This window comes from Garra rufa, chromosome 1 (assembly GCF_049309525.1).
Source record: "Garra rufa chromosome 1, GarRuf1.0, whole genome shotgun sequence".
NCBI classification, from domain to species: domain Eukaryota; kingdom Metazoa; phylum Chordata; class Actinopteri; order Cypriniformes; family Cyprinidae; genus Garra; species Garra rufa.
Window position 1 is genome coordinate 36,099,783 of NC_133361.1, and position 7,262 is coordinate 36,107,044.

Below are 7,262 nucleotides of genomic sequence, written 5' to 3' on the forward strand. Positions count from 1 at the left end.
CCTTTCCTCCTTCACCTGCCCTCTTTCTCTTCCTGCCCTCATCATGTGCAGTGTCCTGTGTGCCTTAACATGAGAGGTGACCTCAGTGCTTCTAACACACGCAAGCAAACAGAACTGAGAAAGGTCCAGTGTCATGTGGGAGGCATTGCCTTAAGCCAGTAGGAAAGGAAGAGCCTGTGTGCTCTGATTTGGTGAGGAGTGACTTCATCCTTTAGTCATCTGCAACAAGGTGATATACAGTTCAGGCCTTGAAGTTTCCAGCCAAAATGTACAGTGGGACTATTCTTTGGCAGTTGAGTGGATGGTGAAGGTAGGCATTGAACACCAGAATAGCTATTGGTTAGCATTATGCAATAGCCTGTGTGGCCTAAGTAAAGTGTGATGATGAATCATCCACAATAAGACTAGGATGTTGACTTGAGTGACCTCAGAAACACAGGCAAGAACAAGCTATAAGGGTCCATTGATGGTTGACGGCTGTCAGAAGGTGGGACGTCAGGAAGCACAAAGTGAGGAAGTTGCAAATGTGTGCGTGTGTGAGTGGCATAAAACAGGAATCTAAAAGAAACTTGCATGTAAGATGCTACAGACTGGCAGAGTTGTGAACTAACAAGAATTTCGCAAATGTTGATGTGGCTTGATGCTCAGCATTTCCACCTACCCAAGAAGTCTTCTTCGTAGCTTAAAGGGGTACTTCACCCAAAAAAAAGAAAATTCTGTCATTGAAAATTAAGCCCCCTCATGTCGTTCCAAACCTGTAAGACCTTTGTTCATCTTCAGAACAAAAATTAATATATTTTTGATGAAATTCGAGAGCTTTCTGACCCGGCTTTCTGACCCTGCATAGACAGCAACGCAACTGACACATGACCCAGAAATGTAGTAAGAACATTGTTATAATAGTTCATGTGAAATCGGTGGTTGAACCGGAATTTTATGAAGCTACCAGAATTCTTTCTTTTTGTGTGCAAAAAAAACAAAACTAACATTAGAACGCCGGTTCTGCGTTAGCAGCACCACACGCTAGTAAAGGGAGAATTGAACCTTTACAAAGCTTCAAATCAATTGAACCAATTGCTTTGCAAAATGTGGTGTTTCGAAGTGCTTGAACTTGAGTGTTAATGCAACAAAAACATGCATAAAACCAGTTTTTAAAAACCCATTGCAAATGTTTTATTGAAAGTATAATACATTTAAATCAATAAAAAATACCATTAAATATGCAGGGTCTGTATATTTGTTTTTTTAAATATTTCATATTAATTTGTAGTGTTCACGCTTTGTTTGTTTTTTGGACAGCTTATACAGTTGAGGTCAAAAGTTTACACTTCTTCCAGAATCTGCAAAATGTTAATTATTTTACCAAAATAAGAGGGATCGTACAAAATGCATGTTATTGTTTACTTAGTACTGACCGGAATAAAATATTAAGTCCACTAAAGAGAAAACCCTGTTCAAAAATCCCCTTGATTCTTAATACTGTGTTCTTACCTGAATGAAAACTTCAGGGTAAATGTAACATATTTTGTCTTCTAGGACAGTGGTTCCCAATTCCAGTCCTGGGGACCCCCTGCTCTGCACATTTTGCATGTCTCCCTTTTTTAACACACCTGACAGAGATCATCAGCTTGTTAAGGGAGAGAGCCATGAACTGAACTAATGATCTGATGATCTCAATCAGGTGTGTTAAAAAAGGGAGACATGCAAAATGTGCAGAGCAGGGGGTCCCCAGGACTGGAATTGGGAACCACTGTTCTAGGAAACATGTAACTATCTTCTGTAGCCTCTAAAAGGCAGTACTAAATGAAAAAACAAAATCAAATTTAGGCAAAAACTCCAATTTAAAGTTCTCCATTCTGGCTCTTAATTCATCTGGAGCATCAGTGAGTGTTTGAACCTTCTGCAATAGTTGCAAATGAGTTCCTCAGTTGTCCTCAGTGTGAAAAGATGGATCTCAAAATCATACAGTCATTATTGGAAAGGGTTCAAATACACAAAAATGCTGGAAAACCCTAGAATTTGTGGGACCTGAAGGATTTTTTTTAAGAACAGCTGGCAGTTGAACTGTTCCGGGCAAACTTGGGACTCATGAACCACTATCACTAAACAAAAAAAAAAAAAAATTAAAAACAGCTGTGGATCATTCAGGTAACAACACAGTTAAGGATCAAGTGTATGTAAACTTTTGAAAGGGGTCATTTTTATCAATTCAACTATTATTTTCTCCTGTGGACTATATGTAAACGTTTTTATGTGAAATATCTTATTCAGGTCAGTACTAAATAAAAAATAAAATAAAATGCATTTGTATGATCCCTATTATTTTGGTAAAATAATTAACATTTTGCAGATTCTGAAAGGGGGTGTAAACTTTTGACCTCAACTGTATATAGAAGCCAGTAAAACACTATTACCTACTTCTCATCCTTTTAATTATGCAAATGTCTCATTAAAAATGTCTACAAATTGAAGAAACTGATCTGATATCAGGAAAAACCCATAGACGCTGATTCAATGGTTCGTCCGCTGTGGAGCGATCTCATGCGATCTCGCATGACCCCAAATGACAAACCATTAAAATTGTGCGTGTGGTGGAGACTGAATAGGAAGAGTTGTATTCTTGTAGCTTCATAAAATTAAGGTTGAACTGCTGAGTCACATGGACTATTTTATCAATGTCCTTCCTTTCTGGGCCTTGAATGTGTCAGTTGCATTGCGGTCTATGCAGGATCATAAAGCTCTTGGATTTCATCAAAAATATCTTGTGTTCGAAAGATGAACGAAGGTCTTACGTGTCTGTAACAACATGAGGGTGAGTAATTAATCACAGAATTTACATTTTTGGGTTACTATTCCTTTAAGAGTCTGTGAGCTTGGACAGGTGTAGTTCCATTGGAAGCCTGCATGCAGTCTGATCTCAGCACATCGCTCCTCAGTGGCTGTTGAAGGGTGTGAATGTACCATGGTGTGCCTGCTTTGTTTGGCATTCTTCCCCAGTATCATCCAGACAGATATTTCCTTAATGACCAAAGTAAGAGCACTAGTCCAAGATGCAGCCCATAACTTCTGCAACACATAGCAGTATCTAGGTTAAACATATTCACCGCGAATCACATTAGTAACTTTATAGGGACACATTGAGGGTAGACTGAGTGATGCTTTTACAGTTGTAAAGTTTGGTGTCTGTGGACATAAGATGTTTCCAGATGCCATTCTCTCTCATTCATAGTGAAAGCGCAGTTCGCTGTTATGACAGCACCGGTCATAGCCTCTGAATGTCATTATCTCATTGCCAGCAAACTCACAGTCTCTCATTATCTTTAACCATCTTTGTTGCCATGACAATCTGCCTGCTCATTATTAGAATCATCACAGTATCACAACGATCTTAAATGTAATTAACGAAAGGGCCCAAAGGAAGGGGACGCAAGCAAGAAAGTCGTTGTGTTAAGTCCCACAATGCTTTACACGCTTTCAGTAGCTCCATATATGCTTAATCCCTTCCCTGGTTCTCAGAAGAGCATTTGTAATATTTAAGTTATGAACAGAGATTATTATAGATGTTTTCAACAAGTATTTAATGATGAAGCATCAAGAGGGCTTGTTGATGAAACTGCAAATATTTGAGATAAAAGTTTAAAGTGTCAAAAGTGTTTTAAATGAATTGTAAATGGTCATTTTTTTAGAACTCCAGTTTTCTTTTTTAAGGTAGCTTTTTGTGATAAGTTTTTTGACTGCCATGTCTTCAGATGAAATAAGTTGTATATTATGCAAATGTTATGGGTTTTTTTTAAAAACATGTATGTGCCTTGCTTTAGTTCTTTTCGTTTTGTCTTTCATGTGTGGAGGATATGTGGCCGGTCTTTGTCCACCAGATGTTCAAAGTTACATCCCTTTTTGTTGCGGTCTGCTCTGTAGACAGAGCGCAGATGTCTGGCATGGGAATGGCTTTTATAAAAGCTTCATCGTGCCTATCGCTTCAAAGAACTAGGTGTCGATCCAGTGTTAATCGAGTTGTTACGGCCCTGTCCCTCCTTCTTCTGTGTATATAGCTGGATGTTTGTCACTGTGAGTGTGAATCGTCATTTTTATTTTAAAACTTGTTTTCTCCACTTCTCATTCCGTCTTTTTCTTATTGTCATGTTTGCTTGTTTTTCTTTTGTCTTTTTTAAATACCAGAGAAAAAAAAACTATGAAAAATAATGAAATTCTGAAAACACTGAAGTCAAACTTATTGTTGGTGCAAGATGTTATTTAATAATGAAAGCTGTTTTCAATTCCATCCTATTTGCAGAGACGTTTAAAAAAAAAATGAAAAGAAAAAGAAATCTGCACTGCTCAGTGTGTGCAGGCTGTATATTGTGTTGATGTTCTGCCATTGACTTGTATGATACCTGCTGTGACTGGCATTGGGAACAGTGGTGTGCTTGCAGTGACTGCATCAACAGCCACCTGCTCTAAATAAACATTATATACAAACACTCTTATAGCCGTCCAATTACTGAATACCAACAAGACCAGCTGGAAACTGCTTAACACCATAGTGTTTCATTAGTTAGCATATAAGCGCTAACAACCCTGCTGAAAAAAACAGCTAAAACCAGCTGGTCATAGCTGGTCAGCAGGCTGGTTTTAGAGGGGTTTAGGCCACTTTCCCAGCCTGGCCAGTCAGGTTGGTCTTAGCTGGTCAGGCTGGGAAACCACCAGCTAAAACCAGCTACTTCCAGCTTAAACCAGCTAAGACCAGCTAACCAACCTATGCTGGTTTTAGCTGTTTTTTTCAGCAGGGAAGCTAGTAACGTTACCAAAGGGCGACACATCCCTGCACAGATTTATTTCTTAGCTCAAAATGTATTAAAGGGATAGTTCATCCAAAAATGAAAATTTGATGTTTATCTGCTTACCCCCAATGCATCCAAGATGTAGGTGACTTTGTTTCCTCAGAAAAACACAAACGAAGATTTTTAATGAAAACCGGTGCAGTCTGCCAGCCTTTTCATGGAGATGGATGGGCACCAAACCTTTAAAAGTAAACAAAAACACGCACAGACAAATCCAAATTACACCCTGCGGCTCGTGATGATACATTGATGTCTTAAGACACGAAACGATCGTTTTTTGTGAGAAACTGAACAGTATTTATATCATTTTTTACCTTTGATACACAGCCACGTCCATCTGTCATGAGCACGAGTTTGGCATCAGTCACGTCACATGTGCACGCGCTTCTGGCGTAGAATACGCAAACTCCGGAAGCCGCGATCTGTCGCATGAATACGACACTCATTGTTTACACAGTGCACAGAGATTGTGGGTATAGCGGCTATTCAAAATGGTAATTACTTGTGCTTGTCCTGATTGTTTAAACCGATTTAAAGCTAAAAGATTGCGTTTGCTTGCGCAAACTCATCCGGGACTTTTCACTGATTTCCCCTTACGGCGTTTGCGTATTCTACGCCAGAAGCGCGTGCACATGTGACGTGACTGATGCCAAACTCGTGCTCATGACAGATGGACGTGGCTGTGTATCAAAGGTAAAAAATGATATAAATACTGTTAAGTTTCTCGCAAAAACCGATCGTTTCATGTCTTAAGACATCAATGTATCGTCACGAGCCGCGGGGTGTAATTTGGATTTGTCTGTGCATGTTTTTGTTTACTTTTAAAGGTTTGGTGCCCATCCACGTACATGATAAGGCTGACAGACTGCACCGGTTTTCATTAAAAATCTTCGTTTGTGTTTTCTGAGGAAACAAAGTCACCTACATCTTGGATGCATTGGGGGTAAGCAGATAAACATCAAATTTTCATTTTTGGGTGAACTATCCCTTTAAGGACACTAGAGGGAGTCAACGCCACATTATGACTCAAATTACTCAAGTTCACTCAATACAAGCATTGAAAGTTTATGTATTTTATGCAAGTAACTGTTTTCAGTTGGTATCTGAACAGTCTCAACCTCATATTCTCTCACAAGCTTAAGTGGATAAATTCTGTCATATAGAATTACTCACCCTTGTTGTTCAAAACCCGCAAGACAGTCGTTTATTTTCGGAACACAAATTAAGATGTTTTTGATGAATTCGAGGGCTTTTTGTGCGCAAAGAAAAGACAAACGACTTAATTCAGCAAGTTCTTTTCCAAGTCACTGTTTGACGCGCGTTCACGAGAGTACCGTGGATGTGTAGTCACAGGAAAAGAAATTGAATAAAGTCTAATAAAGTATTTTTGTAGCTTCACAGAATTAAGGTTGAACCACTGCTGTACATCGACTATTTTATCGATGTTCTTACTGTCTTTCTGGGTCTCGAACGTGCTATTTAAGGGTGATTCTTAGACTATGGGCACTTTTATGTACTTTGGTCATATTTTTAAAAATACATATAATTTTGGACAAATTCCTCTTTCTTTGTCAAGCTATCAATAGAACCAACCTAAAAAAAATTACTACCTTTGTATTATGATTTTTTCATACTTTTCAACCTTCTTATAGGTGTCAAAATCAGTGTTTTCTCCTTGTCACACACCCAGACTTTTAAACTTCAACAATGAAAATAGTTTAAAAATATGACTTATCTGGCAACTATTAATGTCCTTGAATTAAGCACTAGTAAAATAATTAAAATACATTATAGTATTTAATATGAGACCTCTATCAATATTACTTTTTATACAAAATATTCCATTTCCACCACAACACTGTAATGTATCTTTAAAAAGTTTGTGTGAAAGATTTTTTTGGTGTTTTCTATGGAAACGTTGAGACATGGAGGGAATTTCCATTTTCATCAACAACAAATGAAGAAAAATCAAAGTAAAAATTGCTTGATCAGTTAATATATTTATTCTACGTCATTTCCACCACATGCTGAACCGTCAATGGTGTTATTAAAAAGCTAAAAATTTTAAGTTAAATAAGAGTATTTTACATACACGAAATGCTAAGTAATAATTCAAAGCCAATCAGTGAAGCTATCTTCCATTTTTTCACAAAAAACTACTGAAATGTCATTTCCACCACACTGCCCTCTCTGTGGTGGAAATGACATTATGGTTACAAAGCACAATTTATATGGATTGCAAGAATAGATTTGCATGACTGCAAATGTTTCAATCCAGAAACAGTCATGTTCCAGCATTGGGATGAAGCTTTCCTACATTTACCTTAATTTCTTGTCATTTCCACAATACGCTGTCATTTCAACCACCACGTCATTTCCATCACAAACACATTTTTAAAAAATATTTAGAGTTCTCATCAC

At 37.9% G+C, this 7,262-nt stretch overlaps 1 long non-coding RNA gene across 1 annotated transcript; it reads left to right on the forward strand.

Annotated features, from left to right (window-relative positions):
- Positions 1-6: 6 nt before the first annotated feature.
- LOC141334406 (uncharacterized) lies at positions 7-4,481 on the forward strand. Its single transcript, XR_012355551.1, has 2 exons — positions 7-1,540; positions 1,722-4,481. It is a non-coding gene; the product is annotated as an uncharacterized lncRNA (long non-coding RNA).
- Positions 4,482-7,262: the final 2,781 nt, after the last annotated feature.